Genomic DNA, 20,273 nt, shown 5'->3' with positions numbered 1-20,273 from the left:
GGCGTGCCCAAGCGCCCGGCGCTGCAAACCTCGCTTGAACTCGCTGGGGTTTGCTTGCGCATGCGCAGAGGGGAGGAGCCGAAGGGGACGCCGGGAGCAGGTGGGGATCGCGGAAGTAGGGCCGTGTCGGTAGTGAGGGCCAGTTGGTCCGAGCGGGAATTGGTGTCCTGGGTAACTGTGGGGAGTGACCCGCGAGGTGGAAGAGAGGGGGTGGAAGCTGAAGAACGGAGGTTTTAAAATTTGTTTAATTAAATTTTGTGTCCTTCGTGAAATGCCAGAAGTCGCGCTGCTGGACGAGTAAACGCTCACGCTTGGGGAGGGCGAGGGGGCCCGGTCCTTCTGTGGGGACTAGAAGAGACTTTCTGGGGGGTTGTCCCTGGAGAACTGCACGAGGGTGGGAAGCTGGACTGGTTCCCAGAGGGTCGAAGCCGAGGCCTCTTCCTCTGAATTTTTGACACGTTCTGTGACTTGGCATTGGCGGTGGTTTGCAGTCCTGTTTTGTTTGTGTGCAGTAATCCATCTGGTGTCCTCAAGTCGGGGACAGTGTCTTATTTGTCTTGACCACCGTCGTGGCTCAGACGGTAAAGAATCTGCCCAGCAGTGTGGGAGACCCGGGTTGGATCCCTGAGTCGGGGAGATCCCCTGGAGGAGGGCACAGCAACACCTTCCAGTATTCTTGCCTGAAGAATCCCATGCACAGAGGAGCCTGGAGGGGCTACAGACCATGGGGTCGCAAAGAGTAGGACACAACTGAGCGAGTAACACTTTCACGTTAACAGACTTGGCCCGGACTAGGTGGTTAGCAGACATCTGTTATGACTTTCCTTCGTTCACGAGTGTGTACTGAAGTCTTGTCAGGTTACTTGCACTGCTCCAGAGCCTAGGGTGGAGGATTAAGGGAAGGTAACTTGAGAAAGCCCCTCAAGAGGGAGCATTCCTGGCAGGAAATAAGTGTAAATGTATGAGCGGGGAGTGAGGGAAGGATAGGAGATGATGCTGGAAGGTTAAGGAGGTGGCAGGCTGGCTGGATGATGCAGAACCTTGAGTTTTATTCTGAATGAAATGGAAGGTTAGAGGCTTTTGAGCAGAGGATAAGGAGAGTAGGGCAGTTTTGCAAAGTTGTTGCAGAGGCTGATATTCTCCATGGGAGAAAGGTGGATGGGGGAGTTTGAAGGTGATACCTAAGAGACCAAAGGGAGAATTTTCTGGCTGCAATTACAAAGGAGCTAGGTGAAAGGAGGGAATTGATGGAAAATAAGTCTCCAGAGATCTTTTGATAAAGAGAGACCATTCCTCTCTAATTCCTTATTTGTAAGGAGGAGTGGACTGCAGATCAACCTCCAGCTCCCTCCCACATTAATTTATAGCTGTAGGTGTTTAAAGAAAGGCCAGGTAGACGCTTTCAGATATAACTTACTAACTTAATGGAGGTCAGGCTTTATAAAAAGGGGAAAAGTGGAGATGCAATAGCAGGGAGCACATCTGGAGTCTTCAGCCTTTGTGTAATTTTGTTTGAGAAAGCAAAGCCAAACAAATTAACAAATTTTGGAGCTAACTTTGGGGAAATTACATTTGAATTGTAAGAGATGTGAGTTTCTTCCAAAATGACAATTTAGAACTGTCTTTTTGGAATTAGTCCCATATGAAACTTGGATTCACTTTTGCCTCCATCATTTGGTGCTTACAGCTTCCTTGATGAAATTCAGATTATTCCCTGTGTGGATCATATTTGCAGTCAAATATATTTTCTAGTAGGTAGGTTTTGTGCTTCCCTGGTGGCTCAGTGGCAATGATTCTGCCTGCAATGCAGTAGCCTCAGGAGACATGGGTTAACACAAAGTTATTGTGTTTGTGTTGTGTTTGGCACATTTGAAAAGATTAGGTACCACTGAAAATGGAATTTTCTTTTTATTCCTCCAAGGTTGGCTAATGTGATTGAATTTTGACTGAAGTTAAACATTGCAGAAAGCAAAGCTAGTATTTTAAATTAACTTGGTAATCTCCAGCTTAAGTGGGGTTGATTTTTTGGTTGCTTCTTTGGAATATATGCCACTTTTCTTGAAAAAACCAACCTTCCACATGGTGGTTTTGTGCCCAGGTTGCTTAAAGTGACTGAAGTATGGAACTGATCTCGGGGAGCCTGAGCCTGCAGCGGCTTGAAGTGGGGCTTCAGTTCCTTAACCAGTGATTGAGCTGGTTGCTGTGCTGAGAGCCCCAAATCATAGCCACTAGACCAGTGGTCAGTGACAAGGGCCCTGGCCCTTCAGGTTTGCAGAAAAGAATTTCCACAAAGTCAGAAAGTAGTGAAGCAAGTGGAGTGTTTATTAAGAGGAAAAAGAGTACATCATATGTGGATAGAGACATGGGTGGACTGAGAGAGAGTCCCTGAGTCCCTGAGAGAGTGCCTTCGTCTTAATTGGAATTACTTTTATGGGGCATTTCTTCCAAGTTTCCGTTGGCCAGTCATTTTGATTTGCCTGGTTCAGAGTCCATATTTGATACATCTCAGGATCCTCCCACGTGTGTGCATATATCTCTTAGCCAAGATAGATTCTACCAAAAAGGCCTAAGGGTAGAACATCTCTTATCATCATTCCTCTTTTGACCTCCATGGAAACCTTTTGCACATTTGTAGCTGGGGAGTCTCCTGACTTCAAGAACGAGAAATATGTGGTCTGGGCAGGGAACAGCCTCCTCTCTCAATTGTCCTGCTGTTCTCCTCGTGGAGTTTTGGCCCACAGAGAATGAATCTTTAATTGCTTTACCCTGGAGGGGTGGGTGGGAGGGGAGCCGTGGCATCTGCCTCCTGCCTCAGAACTAGTAGTGATTGCAAATCCCGGGGAACCGGGTGCTGTGTGATCTTGAGGAGAAGGAAGAATGTTTTTCATTGTTAGAGGATCCAGCCTAGGCCAAGTTTCGAAATAGCTGGAGGCCTGCTTGCTTTGTGCTGCCTTCCCTCACTTTTCAGTGACCTCTGTCTATGGAAATGCTGCTTTATGCCCTGTTACCATCTCTACTCTAGGGAATTGGAATGTCATTCAGCTTTTAACATAAAGAGAGGGTAACAAGTCAGCAGCTGGTATTTAATTTTTAAAAGTAAATTTTAGAGTATATTTGGGGTCAATAGATTATATGAATTTTAAAAAATAATTTATTTGTTTTTGGCTATGCTGAGTCTTTGTTGTCAGGCAGGCTTTTCTCTAGTTGTGGCCAGCAGGTGCTACTCTCTAGTTGCAGTGTACGAGCTTCTCATTGCAGTGGCTTCCCTTGTTGTGGAGCACACGCTCCAGGGCACGCGCGGGCTTCGGTAGTTTCGGTACATGGGCTCAGTAGTTTCAGGGCTCTAGAGCATGGGCTCAATAGTTGTGGTGCACGGGCTTAGTTGCTCTATGGCATCTTCCCACACCAGGGAACCATGTCTCCTGCACTGGCAGGTGGATTCTTTACACTGACCCACCAGGGAAGCCCAGAATTTTTTGGGCTACGTTTTGACACTACTGGAAGGGTCTTCATATCCCAAGCAAGGACAAGGTCGTTAGTTCCTTCATATTCTTGTTAGCAACTATCACAGTTGGTAATTATTTTTTGTAATTATTTTATTTACAATCACTTTTATTTTAATTTACTCCTCTACTGTCTGAGCCCCTGCCCTACCTAAATCAGGAAGGATAGGGATCACTGAATATTAGTTGGTGCTCCGTCTCCAAGTACCTGGCACTTAAATGGTGGGTGAATGAACAGTGCTTTTCTATGAAACATTTTCCTTCTGATTAGCCATAAACTTAGAAACCAACCAGGTTTATTAGAACTAAATGTGAAACTATGAGCTAGAGTAGAGTAGATGAACTCTGGTGCAAGGGCTGTGTCATCTCTTTGTTCTGCCCTCAGTCTTGGAAATAGAACACTTGAAATGTTAAGGGAAGATGAAAACCTGATGAGCTGACTTGTCAGCCTAATTGACCCTCCGAGTTAGTGGAGGGGCCATTATCATTACTGCAGTTGTTCCCCACATTCTTGTCTTGCCAGTTTTGGCTACTCACAGGCTTCACTTGCTGCGTGTCAGTGTAAAGCCAGCCAGGCAAGTTATATTAACAGGTGAAAGCAGTTCTTACCCAGTGAGTGTGAGTAGTAGTTTAATGTTTCTTGGTGTAAACTAAACCTCTAATTTCTGAGAGTAACCTAGTCATTAAAATGTAAAAATCATTACCAAAAGCTTTATGGTAAAGCTTTACTAGAAGGCAAGGGTTAGTGTATTCACAAATGATGAATTATATTCATTTGTATTTATTTTCTGGTTTCTTGGCATAAGAGACTGGGGTTAATCATTTTTGTGACATTTAAAAATTGTAGTTTCTAGTTTCGGGAGTCAGGGTGCTCTGGTTTACCATTCTCTGGCCAGGTAGTCCATGGCTTGGGGGTCTATTAGCTCATGTTGTCCTGGAGAAACAACCTGAATTTGTTTGTTAATGATGATACCTGTAATAGCAATTTTAGAAAGATGTTACCAGTAACAGCAACTGTAGTCATCTGACTCTGGTTGCTTAGTGCTCAGCACCCAATTGAGGTCAGAGGTGATAAAAAAGGTAATAAAATTTTGGATAGAGAGATTAACCATAAACTTGGTAAGGGAACTTGATTTTAGGGGGACTTGGGTTCAGAGGCACTTGGGAACTGCTGCTGGGATAGGAGTGGGGAGAGCTGGATAGAGTTGTGGCCTTTATTTTGTGAAGGTCGGGGGAGCTGACAGCTGGGGTGAAAATGTACCATAGCTTTTCTTCTCCCCCCCACCCCCACCCTCCTGCCTTTTTCCTCTTTTGTCTCTTTTTCCTTTCTGATGAAAAAACTGGTAAGAGAAGGCCTGGTTACCAGAGATCTTAACCAGCCCTTCCCCTTTGCCATTCTTTTCTTCCTTTGGGTATTTATATTTGGAGAAATTGGGTGAGAGAAGAATGGGTATGTGTGTAAGACATATGAGTGTATGAGTCTCACCTTTCCCCGGTCCTGTTTTTGCCCAGCCAACATGGGGTGGGGGGTGGTTTGGGCTTAGTTGAGACATGAAGACCAGGGCTTGGTTAGAGGTGGGGGTATTCCTGGCAAGAAGTGACCTTCACTGGCTGGGAGTTAAGAAGTAAGGAAAGTTACCTGTAAGTTGGTCATGCACTGGTGAGGTGCTACCTGTGTTCTATTTAGCAATACTTATGAATGTGGGCAGGCATAATGAAGTGCTTTACAAAGATACTCTACTGTACAGTACTGTAATTCCTGTTCAGCTTCACTGCTAAGTCGCTTTAGTCGTGTCCGACTCTGTGCGACCCCATAGACGGCAGCCCACCAGGCTCCCCCGTCCCTGGGATTCTCCAGGCAAGAACATTGGAGTGGGTTGCCATTTCCTTCTTCAGCTTCACTAGAAGAAGTATAAACTCTCTTCTAAATCTACTTTGTCTTCCTCACTTTGCCTGTTTCCCTAGCTCTTAGTTGCATGTGACAAGCTCTTGGTAAATGCTTTGAAACTAGGTTGTTAGAGATGAATTTTCTAGTGCGCTTTCCTATTGCCTGTCAACAGCAACAAAAAATAGAAATATTAAAATTTGATGACAAATGATTTGGCTGATGATTCCTTTGGAGATAATGCAGTTTTATTTATTTGCTTATTTTTGATTTTTTTTTGGGATGTGGACCATTTTTAAAATCTGTATTGCTTTTGTTACAGTATTGCTTCTGTTTTATGTTTTTCATTTTTTTAGCCACAAGGCATGTGGAACCTTAGCTCCTCGACCAGAGTTTAAACCTGTGCCCCCTGCAGTGGAAGTGTGGAGTTTCTTAACCACTGGGCAGTCAGGGAAGTCCCTCTGTGCTATTATCCCTTGTACTCTTTACCTGTTTTGTCCTGGTGGTAACAGCTTGCACAGCTATTGTGCATACCACAAATAGTACATTGACAATAATAGGTTGAAGATACAGAACATTTCCATCATCATCCTTTTATTGCCCTGTGATAGCCACAACCACTTCCCTCCTGTCCTTACTCTTCCCTCTGCTCCTGGCAACCAGGAATTTATTCTATTTCTATAATTTTGTCATTTCAAGAATGTTATATAAGTGAAATCATGTAGTTTGTAACCTTTTGGGATTGGCTTCTTTACTCAACATAATTCTCTAGTGATTCATCCAGATTGTTGTATGTACCAGTAATTAGTTAATTCTTATCGCTGAGTGTATTCCATCATATGGATGAACCAGTTTGTTTAACCGTTCACCTGTTGAAGGATATCTGCACTGTTTCCACATTTTAATTATTACCAATAAAGCTGCTGCTAGTCACTCACGTACAGATTTTTCTGTGAATGTTTTCATTTTTCTGGAATGAAAGCCTAGGAGTGCAGCTCTGGGCCATATGGCCATTCCATGTTTGGTTTTGTAAGAAATTGCCATTGTGTCTGTACCATTTTACATTCCTACCGGTGATAAAGGAGAGATCCAGTTTCTCCACATCCTTGCCATAATTTGGTGTTATCACTATTTTTTATTTTAGGCATTCTTATAAGTGTGTAGTGGTATCTCATTGTGGTTTTAGGTTTGCATTCCCTAATTATTAATGATGTTGAGCATCTTTTTGTGTATTTGTGCCACGTGTATAATCTCTTCTCTGAATTTTCTGTGTCTTTTGCTTGTGTTTAAATTGGATTTTTTTTAATGTTGAATTTTGGGAGTTCTTAATATATTCCAGATACTATTCCTTTGTTGGATATGTGGTTTACAAATATTTTCTTCCAATTTTTAGTTTGTTTTTTCATCTTCTTAACAGAGTCTTTCACAAAGCTTAAAACTTTAATTCTGGTGAAATCCAGTTTTTCCAATTTTTTCTTTTATGGATTACACTTTTGGTGTCATGTCTAATAAATCTTGTCCTAGCCCTAGATTCTGAGAATTTTCTCTTTTTTTTGGTAAAAGTTTTATAGTTTTGCATTTTAAAATTCACATAATTGATTTTGAGTTAATTTTTGTATAAAGTATAAGATTTAGATTGAGGTTCTCCTCCCCTCCTCTACCTTGGATGTCTAATTGTTCCAGCACCATTTGTTGAAAAGATATTTTTCCTTTAATGAATTGCTTTTTGCACCTTTGTTTGTAATCTCTTGGGCATATTTATGTGGTCTCTTCTGGATCCTGTCTTCTGTTGATCTGTGCATCTGTTCCTCCACCAATACTACACAGCCCTGATTATTGTAGCTGTATAATAAATCTTGAAATTGGGTAAACTAATTCTTTCTACTTTATTCTCCTTTTTCAGAATCGTTTAGTTATTTTAGTTCCTTTCTCATTCCATATAAATTTTAGAATAAACTTGTCTATGTCTTGAACTTCCAGCACTATGTTCTAGAACCATAACTATATTGAATAAGAGTGATGAGAGTGGATATATACTTGCCTTGGATTTGTAGGGAGTATTGGTCTGTGGCTTTTGTTTTTATAATGTCTTTGGTTGGTTATCCTGTAACTATTAACTATTTTTATTTATAAAATAAGTTAGGAAATGTTCCCTCCTCTTCTGTTTTCTAGAAGAGAATGTGTAGAATTTTTCAGTGAAACCTTCTGGGCCTAGAATTTCTCTTTTGGGAGTATCAAAATTATGGATTTTCCTTAATAGTTTCCTTAAAAGTTCCATTCAGATTATCTATTTCTTATTGGATTAATGGTGGTAGTTGGTGTTTTTCAAGAAATTGACCCCTTTAATCTAAGTTGTGAAATGTGTGTATGTAGATTTGTTCATAGTATTCCCTTATGAGATGTACAGAGTCTTAGCGAATATTTCTTGTTTCATTTCTGATATTGATCATTTAGATCTTCTCTCTTTTTTTGGCCAGTCTTGCACAAGATTTGTCAATTTTTTTGATTTTTCCAAATAACTAGCCCTTTTTTCATTGATTTTCTCTTTATTGTCTTTCTGTTTTCAACTTTATTGATTTCTGTTCTCTATTATTTCTTTCCTTCTGCCTATTTTGGGTTGTTTTGCTTTTATTTTTCTAGGTTCCTGAGATGAAAGCTTCCTGACTCTTCACCAGGCCCCCTGTGACACTAGCTGCTTTATTATATTAACATTTGTGAAGTGGAGCACAGGTTGCTGGATGGAGAGCTGTGGTCAACGGAGGACCACAGAAAAATTGAAATAGAGAAGTTTATTATTCACTCGTCCTGAAGGAAGAACATGGCACTACTTGAGGACCCACATGGGGAGGAGGTCAAGACTGAGTACAGGGAGAGAGTGAGCGGTAGGACCTGGAGCACATGGTCTCTGGGTGGAATCCCTGGGGTTCCCAGGCTAACATTGGATCCATCAGTTCAAACCAAACAGGGTTCTGGTAAGCTCTATGGGGATTTTATCTAAGGAGTGTGAAAGGGCAGGCCCTGGAGACAGGGGAAACTGGTGATCACAAGGGCTGTTGGGGAAGTCTTATCAGGAGCTTGTATTTCCTTGTGATTCAGGGCTGTTATCTAGAGCACATACTTCCATGAGGGGGCAAGTTTCAGTTTAAGGTCCTTGTGGGGCTACACAGCCAAACAAAAGGTTTGCTGGGCAGCAGTATCATGTAGTAGCTTAGCTAAACTCTCCACAGCGCCCCCGTGGGGAAGGGGAGGGCCTTTTATTACTGTGGAGGTGGGAGCCCGAGCTCTTTACTGACTCCAGGATGCAGAGGAATCAAGCTGGTGATTGTCCAGCTCCCTACTCAGCCTTCTCTAATGTGACCCTGGTGGGGTGTTGGGTGTGCTCATTAAGGCCTGGGGAGGGTAGAAGTCTATACTCCAGCTCTGCCTTTGCTAGTGGGGGTGAGGCTGCAGTTTCTTATGTGATTTCTGGCTGGATTAGAGGGCTCCTTTGTCTAAACATTTTCTTTCTTGGCTAGGCTGCCCCTTTCCTGGTCCTTTGGCTAGATAGAGAAGACTTTATTCAAGCTTTTTTTTTCCTTTTCCCTGCACCTGTTCGTGATTCTGGGTTGCTGACTTCCTCAGCTCTGTGTCTGAGATATATGAAAACCCAGGGACCTCTCCACTATGTTGTTCCTTAGGTCTGTAGGTCCCTAGCTAATCTGCCCTCCCTCCACCTTTTTGATCCTCTTACATTTGTTTTATAGATAATGTCCAGGATTTTTAGTTGTATTTTATCAGGACATATAGGGAAAGGTACATCTACTCCATCTTCCTAGACACAGAAATGAAGAATAGTACTGCTTAAAATTCATCATTATTTTCTCCATGAATTAGACTAGATTCTGAATTCATAACCTAAGTTGTGGCTTTTAAAGTTGAATAAAAACTCAGTGTCCTCCGTTCTTTTCAGAAGAGCATTAGTTCTGTTTTGGCTGTTTGAAAGTTGTTTCATGTGGTTGAAGCTTACAGCCTCCCAAATTCAATAGCAGGATTATTTTCTTCTTAAGAAGCCAAGTGGCAGGGGAATATAGCCAATAGTTGATAATAAGTAGAGTATAACGTTTAAAAAATGTTGTTCACTTATAACTTATATAGTATTCTTTAGCAACTTCTGCAATTAAAAAAAAAAGAAGCCAAGTGGTCAAGTACAAGCCAAGTGGTTTGCCATTAAAAGTGAGTTTGTGCTGTGCTATGCTAAGTGGCTTTAGTCATATTCGACTCCATGCAACCCTATGGACTGTAGCCCACCAGGCTCCTCTGTCCATGGGATTCTCCAGGCAAGAATATTGCAGTGGGTTGCCATTTCCTCTTCCAGGGGATCTTCCTGACCCAGGGATCGAACCTGTGTCTCTCACATTGCAGGTGGGTTCTTTACCACTAGCACCACCTGGGAAGCCCAAAAAGTGAGTTTCAGTAAGGCCAAATCCAACTTTAGCTAGTGGTTAATATAACTTATATGCAGAGTACATCATGAGAAATGCTGGGCTGGAGGAAGCACAAGCTGGAATCAAGATTGCTGGGAGAAATATCAATAACCTCAGATATGCAGATGACACCACCCTTATGGCAGAAAGTGAAGAGGAACTAAAAAGCCTCTTGATGAAAGTGAAAGAGGAGAGTAAAAAAGTTGGCTTAAGGCTCAACATTCAGAAAACTAAGATCATGGCATCCGGTCCCATCACTTCATGGGAAATAGATGGGGAAACAGTGTCAGACTTTATTTTTTGGGGCTCCCAAATCACTGCAGATGGTGATTGCAGCCATGAAATTAAAAGACGCTTACTCCTTGGAAGGAAAGTTATGACCAACCTAGATAGCATATTAAAAAGCAGAGACATTACTTTGTCAGCAAAGGTCCGTCTAGTCAAGGCCATGGTTTTTCTAGTAATCATGTGTAGATGTGAGAGTTGGACTATAAAGAAAGCTGAGCGCCGAAGAATTGATGCTTTTGAACTGTGGTGTTGGAGAAGACTCTTGGGAGTCCCTTGGACTGCAAGGAGATCCAACCATTCCATCCTAGAGATCAGTCCTGGGTGTTCATTGGAAGGACTGATGTTGAAGCTGAAACTCCAATACTTTGGCCACCTCATGCGAAGAGTTGACTCATTTGAAAAAACCCTGATGCTGGGAAGGATTGGGAGCAGGAGGAGAAGGGAATGACAGAGGATGAGATGGCTGGATGGCATCACCGACTTGATGGACATGAGTTTGGGTAAACTCTGGGAGTTGGTGATGGACAGGGAGGCCTGGCGTGCTGCAATTGACGGGGTCTCAAAGAGTTGGACACTACTGAGCGGCTGAACTGAACTGAACTGAATATAATGTATGTTTTAAAATATTAACTTAGAAACAGTTTATTTTAAAAAGTATCCTTCCTGGGATGGGTGATACAAAAAGTAAGTTTTGAATTTATCTTAACAGTATTTTTGGGCTTCCCAAGTGGCCCTAGTGGTAAAGAACCCACCTGTCAATGGAGGTAGAAGTAAGAGACCTGGGTTTGATCCCTGGGTTGGGAAGATCCCCTAGAGGAGGGCACAGCAACACACTTTAGTATTCTTGCCTGGAGAATCCCTGGTAAGGGATTCCAGAGGAATCCCAGGCTCTGGAGGAGCCTGGAGTCTGTAGGGTCCCATAGTCCATAGGGTCACAGAGTTGGACACAACTAAAGCGACTTAGCACATGACAGTATTTTCTGATTATGTGTAACAGTACCGGAAATGTTGCTGCAGTGACACTGATTGTTCTTTAGTAGAGTCTGCCAAATACATTATTTGTGTAGGTAGCTCTTGATGGAAGTCACAAGGCATGTGATCTAGTCTTGTCTCTGCTACTGAATTAGCTGTGTTATTCTAGACTCACATATCCTTTGTTTCCTCATCTGCAAGATGGGAGCAGTTGCACCTGCTTTGCTGATAGGTAATTGAGGATTATTAATGATATTTCTAAAGCATTTAGCACATTCCGAGTAGCTATTATTCTCATCCTTAATGCAGTTTGTTAAAGCAAAAACCTTGAAGCATATTCATAATAAAATTAGAGATAACTTGCTCCAGTCCTTGTTATAAGATCATAGAGTTGAGATAGAGGCATCTGTAACCTTTATTCATTGACTCCATTGTAATTTTTCAGGAACTGTTTGTAGTACCATTTAGTACGGATTGGTGTAATAATAGTTACAGATTTTTTGAGGGGAGCGGGCCTGGTTGAATCAGGCCCTAGACTCAATTCCAGTGTAAATATATGGAGGCTTCCCCACATCAACAAGCAGTTCTTGATGCTAGGAGGGTATCCAAAAATTCACCTCAGTTCTGACACTATCTGCCCAGATAGAATCTGATTCCATAGACAAAGGGCTCAGTTGCACAAGTCCGCCCTCTACTTCAGAGGCCAGTCACACAAGTTGTTATCTGTGCTTTTGACCAGCTACAGACTGGAGGTTCTGTTGACCCCTCCAATTCAGGATGCCAGCTGCAAGTCTAGTTTGCAGCCTATAGTTCTGATCAATTGGTTGTAAATCAGAGGTTCCCACAATTCTCTCTTGGGGTTCAATTAGCTTGTTAGAAGAGCTCACAGAACTCAGAAAAATCTGTTTACTCACTAGATTTTCAATTTATTATAAAAGGATATTCAAGGGTATACATCAACAGCCAGACGAGATACATGAGTTGATGTCCTACAAAGGGACTTCTGTCATCATGGCTGATGAAGCTGAGCATGGGGGCATGTGGAAATGTTCTGGTTCCCCAACGTGGAAGATCTCTGCAAAAGGTCCAAAAAGCTTCTTTTGGAGTTGTTTATGGAGGCTTCATTACATAGTTATGATTGACTAAGTCATTGGCCAGTGGTGATCGATTCAACTTGCAGCATGGGGTGGGACTGAAAGTTAGTTCTCCTGACCACCAGCCCCCACTTTGTGTGGATCCCAAAAGTCACCTTCCCTGGAGCGGTTTTCAGAAACTGAGGATGAGAGACCAAATACCATTCCATTGTTCAGGAAATTCTAAGAGATTTGGAAACCGTGAGCAGTAACTGTGGATGAGGACCAAATATATATATACATTTCCTATAAATCATGACATTTCTGTGTAGTGAGGCTTCACTGTACCTGTAGTTCATGTGTATTTTGGACTGCCCGTGCAGCATGGAGGATCTTAGTTCCTTGGACCAGGGATCCAAATCGTGCCGCCTGCAGTGCAAGTGCTGATTCATAACTCCTGGACCACCAGGGAACACCTGTTATTCATATTTTAATAATTAGGTTACTTTCAAAAATGAAAGTTTTAGTTTAAGCAGACAAATGTTAAAACTGTCATTCGTGCCCCTTTATCCACTGCCTGCCTCTGTAAGAACACCTTTCAATTCTATATATGTCTTTGCAATTTGGCATTTGTGTTAGTCTCTTAGGGTTGCTATAGCAAAGTATCATAAACTGGGAGACTTGAAACAACAGATATTTATTGTCCCATAGTTCTGGGGGCCAGAAGTCCAAAATCAATGAGCAAGCCTGATTCCTTGTGAGGATTGTGAGAGAGAATCTGTTCCTTGTCTCTCTCTTATCTTCTGGTAGCCCCAAGTATTCCTTGGCTCGTAGAGGCATCACTTCAGTCCCCCATCTTTACATGGTGGTCTTGTGTGCTTGTCTTTACAAGGCCCTCTGCTTTCATAAGGATGCTAGTTGTATTGGATATGAGACCCAGCCTACCCCAGTATGACCTCACCTTAATGAGTTACATCTTCAGCAACTGCATTTACAAGTAAGGTCACATTCTGAGGTACTGGGTAAGGGTTAGGATGTCAACTTATCTTTTTAGGGAGAACACAGTACCACACGCAACAGCATTCACCTAAAAATCAGAAATAAATGAATCGGTATTAAAAACAGTGCTTTTCCTGATGCATTATTGTTTTGTAGTAGGGGAAAACAGAGCAAAAGAATAATAAGTGGAGCTGAGTCAGTCAGAAAAGGTCCTCCTGATGGGGTACCAATTACACTGATATGGAGGATCCAGTTTTAGAAAAAGCAAGAATGTTTCAAGGTAGAGAACAACCTGTTCTCTAGTTTCTGGAATAATCCAGAAATAGCTGGATGTATTGGAAGAACTGAAGGGGGACCAGTGTAATTGTTGAGTAGTGGCATGGGGGAGATGGTGTCTAGGGCCAAACCATGCAGGGACTAGCTGGCCATAATGATGAGTTCATTTCTTTCCTTTAGGGGCTCTGGGGAGCCTGTGAAGAATTTTAAGCAGGGGAGACATACTCAGATTTACGTATTTAGGAGATCACTCCTGCTGCTATATGTCACATGGATTGCGAGAACTGGACTGGTATTGGGAAGACCAGTTTCCATTATTTCAATAGAGACAGAGTGGAGGCTTAGACTAGTGTAATGGAGGTGGAGAGAAATGGAGAAATTCAAGGTACGTTTTGGGGAAAGAGCTGAGAAGATTTGCTGGGTTAGCTAAAGAATAGGGAAGGAGGAATCCTCTGCTGATGGCTTGAGTAACTCAGTGTGTTGGACTGAGATGGGGAAATTAGGATTAGGGGTTGGGATCAGATTTAACTGCAAAGTTCAGTTTGGGATATGTTAAATGCCTAGGGTGATATCTAAGTAGAGAAGTTAAGTAGCCCACTGATGACTGAGTTTTGAACTTAGGGCTGGAAATGTATTTGAGAGAGTGGTCAGAGGAGCAGTAACATTTCAAGGTCTCAGAGAGGAGAGGAGCCTGGAGAAGATCTAGGAAAGGAGCAGTGCAGTAATAGACAGCTGGAGAGAGTGTGTCTCAGAGGCAGACAAAGATGAGCAGGTTCTTTAGCTCTGTTGAGTGCTTCTAAGAAGTTGAGTGTGATCAAAGGGATATGAAGAAAAGGAGAGAAATGTATTCAGTGGATCCGACCTCTGCTATTTTAACTGAGGGGTGAGTGCAAAGTCTTTCAGTTCTATTTAGTTCAGTCATTCAGTCATGTCCGACTCTTTGCAACCCCGTGGACTGCAGCACGCCAGGCTTCCGTGTCCATCACCAACTCCTGGAGCTTGCTCAAAACTCATGTCCATCGAGTTGGTGATGCCATCCAACCATCTCATCCTCTGTTGCCCCCTTCTTTTCCTGCATTCAGTCTTTCCAAGCATCAGGGTCTTTTCCAATGAGTCAGTTCTTCACATCAGATGGCCAAAGTATTGGAGCTTTAGCATCAGTCTTTCCAATTAATATTCAGGACTGATTTCCTTTAGGATTGACTGGCTGGATCTCCTTGCAGTCCAAGGGACTCTCAAGAGTCTTCTCCAACACCACAGTTCAAAAGCATCAATTCTTCTGCGCTCAGCCTTCTTTGTGGTCCATCTCTCATGTCCATACATGACTATTGGAAAAACTATAGCTTTGACTAGACAGACCTTTGTTGACAAAGTAATGTCTCTGCTTTTTAATATGCTGTCTAGGTTGGTCATAGCTTTTCTTCCAAGGAGCAAGCGTCTTTTAATTTCATGGCTGCGGACACCGTCTGCAGTGATTTTGGAGCCCAGGAAAATAAAATCTGTCACTGTTTCCATTGTTTCCCCATCTATTTGCCATGAAATGATGGGACTGATGCCATGATCTTCGTTTTTTGAATATTGAGTTTTAAGCCAGCTTTTTTACTCTCCTCTTTCGCTTTCATCAAGAGGCAGTTTAGTTCCTCTTTGCTTTCTGCCAAAAGGGTGGTGTCATCTGCATATCTGAGGTTATTGATATTTCTCCTGGCAATCTTGATTCCAGCATGTGCTTCATCCAGCCCAGCGTTTCTCATGATGTACTCTGCATTTAAATTAAATAAGCGGGGTGACAATATACAGCCTTGATGTACTCCTTTCCCAATTTGGAACCAGTCCATTGTTACATGTCTGGTTCTAACTGTTGCTTCTTGACCTGTGTACAGATTTCTCAGGAGGCAGGTAAGGTGATCTGGTATTCTCATCTCTTGAAGAATTTTCCACAGTTTGTTGTGATCTACATAATCAAAGGCTTTGGCATAGTCAATAAAGCAGAAATAGATGTTTTTCTGGAACTCTCTTGCTTTTTCGATGATCGAACGGATGTTGGCAATTTGGTCTCTGGTTCCTCTGCCTTTTCTAAATCTGGAAGTTCTTAGTTTGCATACTGTTGAAGCCTAGCTTGGAGAATTTTGAGCATTACTTTGCTAGTGTGTGAAATGAGTGCAATTTTGCAGTAGTTTGAACATTCTTTGGCATTGCCTTTCTTTGGGATTGGAATGAAAACTGACCTTTTCCAGTCCTGTGGCCACTGCTGAGTTTTCCAAATTTGCTGGCATATTGAGTGCAGCACAGCATCATCTTTTAGGATTTGAAATACCTCAACTGGAATTCCATCACCTCCACTAACTTTGTTGATAATGATGCTTCCTAAGGCCCACTGGACTTCACATTCCAGGATGTCTGGCTCTAGGTGAGTGATCACACCATTGTGGTTATCTGGTTCATTAAGATCTTTTTTTTTGTGTAGTTCTTCTATGTATTCTTGCTGCCTCTTAATATCTTTTGTTTCTGTTAGGCCCATTACCATTTCTGTCCTTTATTGTGCCCATCTTGTGCGTGAAATGTTCCCTTGGTAGCTCTTATTTGCTTGAAGAGATCTCTATTCTTTCCCATTCTATTGTTTTCCTCTATTTGCATTGATCACTGAGGAAGGCTTTCTTATCTCTCCTTGCAATTCTTTGGAACTCTTCATTCAGATGAATATATAAATTTCCTTTTCTCCTTTGCCTTTCACTTCTTTTCTAAGCTATTTGTAAGACCTCCTCAGACAACCATTTTGTCTTTTTGCATTTCTTTTTCTTGTGGATGGTTTTGATCACTGACTCCTGTGCAATGTTAAGAACCTCTATTCTAAACTCTTCTTTAGAATAGATTGAAGAGAGAATGGGAGGTGGGGAATTGGATTAGGAGAGTAAACACACCAGCCCTATGCTGGGGGCAGACACTATCTTCCAAGGCCATAGGCTATATAGATATCCTGAGAAAAGATAGCTGAGAACAAAGGCCACCAGTGCTTCTGCTAGTAAGATATGCAGAAACTCAGACTCATGGAAAATAGTCTCTGGTTAGGAGCCACTCCCAGGTGGCACTAGTGGTAAAGAACCCACTTGCCAGTGCAGGAGATGTAAGAAATGCAGGTTTGATCTCTGGATCGGGAAGATGCCCTGGAGAAGGGGCAACCCACTCCAGTATTCTTGCCTGGAGAATCCCATGGACAGAGGGGCCTAGTGGCTACAGTTCATGGGGTGTCACAAAGAGTCAGACGTGACTGAAGTGACTTAGCATGCATGGCAAGAGCCACTCCTCATTTCTATAGCATATTCCAGTGAATTTTCCTCTGAGCATGCCACTCTCTCAGGCAGTCTGGTTAATCTACTGACAGACTGGGACTAAATCAATTCTGTTCATCTCAGACAGCATTTCATTAGTACTACTGTCAGTAAGACTCCAAGCAGCAGAGCTAGGGCAACCTGCAGTATCGACCTCCACCATACCACCAGGGTCCTGAGCAAATCCCAGAAACCACTCATGGGCCTTAGAAAACCAGGGGCCTTTCTCTTTAGGTTTCTGTATTGACCTTCCCTCTGGGAACAAGACATCAATCTAGGTGCAGCAGCTTGTATTAGCCTTGGCACAGACTCCACCCTGGGCAAAAGGCAGGAGTCAGTTTAGAGTCTGCCACCCATAGCCACGCTGGCCAGTGAGTGAACCCTTGCTGACCTGCAGGACAAGGTGGTGTTACTTATCACTTTAGCTTAAGCTGGGGATGGGTTTCAAACCACATTTTCTGATTGGATTGCTCACTGGGGGGGAAACTGCCCATAGCGTCTACTTAAGACTAATCTAGTTGCTGGTCATCTGAGATCTTACTCATGTGTGTTCTTAGACCTGTTTTTTGGGAGAGAGTCAAGTTAATAGTGATGTGCATGTGCACACACACACACTCACACATACAATCAGTCACAGGCCGGAGGTGCATTTGGTATCCCTGGAAGAAATTTCTTTACAGTTTGCAACTGGGACTCACGTGGATGGTAACACATAGGTTGTCAGGGCCTCCAGTATGACCCTTGACCTGCTCAACCCAAATGAATCACTTGGGTTCACTTTACTGTACTTAGGCCTTGTTTTTGGAGGCACTGTCTGAGGGCTGGCAATCAGTCTGTCTTGTTTGTTTAGGCTGCCAGCTGAGTGTCATTGTCTGTAACATGACATGCTGAGCAATGGCTGTGGGAATGGGGTGCAGAAGACGTCTGGAGGTGTGGACAGATGTCTTGTATGAGAAGTACAGGAGCTGGGACAGATGTTCTGAGACACTTGTTTTCTTGGTAACAGTGATCACATTGGGGTCAGAGCCATCTGTCAGGGGTGGCAAATTCAGGAGTCAGTTAAATTTAAAGTGCTTATACCAATTTTGTGGAAGCTTGTCAGGGTGTTTTGCTTCATGTGAACTGCTCCGGGGCAGTTCGGAAAGATGACAGATTGTTAAGGGATGATCCTTCCCACCTGTATCTCCTGGGGTTGAAGAGAACAAGTTGTTCTCTTCTTTAGTGGCGAGGTTAATTCCCTCCCTCCACTTCCACAAAAATGTGTGTGTCCCATTCCAGGTCCGTGGACACTGCTGGGTTTGAGCTTAGCCAAACCATCTGTGAACCTTAAGTCCAGGCATTTAGGGCAACCTTAGTGAACAGAGCATCCAGCTGAGTCAGTAGCTGTGTCAAGGAGGTGAGGAGCCCAAAACCCAAAGGAGTACCTCTGAATGGAGGCTGTCTCCCTTTGCTAGAGGCTCTAGTTTGCAAAATCATCAGCCACAGAGACTGGTACCTCAACGAGGTCGTTGGGTTGTGGAAACCAAAGTTAGAGGCGTATTGCAGCTTGTTGGACCACTTTTGATGCAGCCAGTTGATTTGGGCACCACTCAGGATGCTGCCTTGTAGGTTAAAAGACAATGTAAGAGTATCCATGTGAGGACTGTATCAATCAGGGTTCAACTAGAGAAGTGGCAGAACCAATAGGGACTAAACACACAGACACATACACACACACACACACACACACACACACACACACACACACGGAATTGACTTACTCCATGGTGGGGACTGGATAAGCAGGTTGGAAATCCGGAGGCCAGCAGTCAGGAAGGGCCCGTGAGGAGCAGACTGGACCCCACAGATACCAACCAAGGCTCGTGGTCCCAGGCCGCGGTCAGGAGGGAGGACCCAGGGGAGGGGAGAGCAAGTGCAGGCCTCACTGTAGTTTGGACTGTCTGAGCTCAGGGATGCCTGTGTCCTCCTGTGCTGTGCTTAGTTGCTCTGTTGTGTCCAACTCTCTGCGACTCCATGGACCGTAGCCTGCCAGGTTTCTCTGTCATGGGGATTCTTCAGGCAAGAATACTGAAGTGGGTTGCCATGCCCTCCTCCAAGGGATCTTCCCAATCCATGGATCCAACCGAGGTCTCCTGCATTGCAGGCAGATTCTTTACTGCCTGAGCCACTAGGGAAGTCCTCATAAAGTGCTTCTAACTGATTAAGTCAAGCCTGCCCAGGAAAATCTCCCTTTTGATTAATTTAAGGCCAGCTGATTATGGACTTTAATTATATCTACAAAATGTATATGCTACAAAATGGTCACTGCCCCCTTCTTCCTCTGACATTCTGGAGAAAATATCCCTTGTGCATTCTGGGGACTGTAGCTCAGCCTGGCCACGATGAGCCACCCCAGGCACATACTGTCTCCAGTACCCAAAGAGTGTAGCAAGGTGCTAGGCTTTCTCTTTGGTGGTGGGAGGCTGAGGAGGCAGCTGTTGTTACTTGATCACCAAAGGGCTTGGGCATTGTAAATCCACCCACATAATCCCAGGAAACTTTACTTGTTTAGTAGGGCCCTGGATTTGGCTGGCAGAGGTGTGGTAACAGCACAGGCAGGACCATGGAAACTGAAGTGTCTGACTTGCCAGCCAACAGGACATCTTTTATATATTGAAAACTTTGAACATCAGTGGGTAGGGCAATTACATGTTGTCTTGACCCACCCACTGATGACACACAGCAGGGGACCTTCTCCCACTAGCATTTCTCTATCTATAGCTCTTCCTGGAGAATCTCCTGTGGCACTGTGGATGGGGAAGTATTAAGGATATATAAGCATCATTTGTACAATCAGATGTAGAAACAACAGCAGTACTTTGAATTGGGCTGAAGCACTCATCTGCTACATCATGTTAGTTTCCCTCTCCCATTGTGGATCTTGTCCAGGTTCCGTTAGCTGAATCTGAGTACCTCCTCCTGCACAGGGCCAAGTACAACAGTGACGTGGATGCCTGTATCCACAGAGCCACAGATATTTGAGTCTCTCCTTTCCTTGGAATTCTGCAGTATGCTTGAGTGCATCAAGTCTTCTGTCTCTCTTGGGAGCAGAGAGGCCTCAGGCCACCCCTGATGCTTCTCCTAAAAGCAGATGTCAGGGTAGAGGGCACAGGGCAGGATCAGGGTTACAAAGGGGTAGAGGAGCTTTGTGCCAGTAAGCGTGCATGTGTGTGTGTGTGCTAAGTCGCTTCGGTCATGTCCAACTCTTTGTGACCTCATGGACTGTACCTACTAGGCTCCTCTGTCCATGGGATTCTCCAGGCAAGAATACTGGAATGAGTTGCCATGCCCTCCTCCAAGGTGTCTTCCTGATCCAGGGATCGAACTTGTGTCTCTTACGTCTCCTGCATTGGCAGGCAGGTTCTTTACCACTAACACCACCTGGGAAGCCCCATTTATCTTTAGTTTCATATGGCTTGGTGGCTATACATGGCTCAACTTAATGAATT

General features: G+C 43.5%; 1 protein-coding gene across 49 annotated transcripts in view; it reads left to right on the top strand.

Moving 5' to 3' along the window:
* Positions 1-20,273, top strand: part of C3H2orf76 (chromosome 3 C2orf76 homolog) — a 139,782-nt gene that overhangs the window by 24,663 nt on the left and 94,846 nt on the right. For 7 of the 49 annotated variants that reach the window (XR_014078549.1, XM_081575853.1, XM_081575878.1 and 4 more), the window contains exon 1: positions 65-100. The exons of 28 other annotated variants lie outside the window; for them this stretch is intronic. The gene's annotated coding sequence lies outside the window, so the exon portion shown is untranslated. Of the gene's footprint in view, positions 1-64; positions 231-8,028; positions 8,361-20,273 lie in introns of those variants that run through there. 14 more of the 49 variants (XM_081575871.1, XM_081575889.1, XM_081575873.1 and 11 more) reach the window with 4 other exon arrangements.

Source organism: Giraffa tippelskirchi, chromosome 3 (assembly GCF_054371585.1).
Source record: "Giraffa tippelskirchi isolate mGirTip1 chromosome 3, T2T-mGirTip1v1.2.pri, whole genome shotgun sequence".
NCBI lineage: Eukaryota > Metazoa > Chordata > Mammalia > Artiodactyla > Giraffidae > Giraffa > Giraffa tippelskirchi.
The sequence above is the reverse complement of the archived record's forward strand: the minus strand, read 5'-3'. Positions and strand labels throughout refer to the sequence as shown.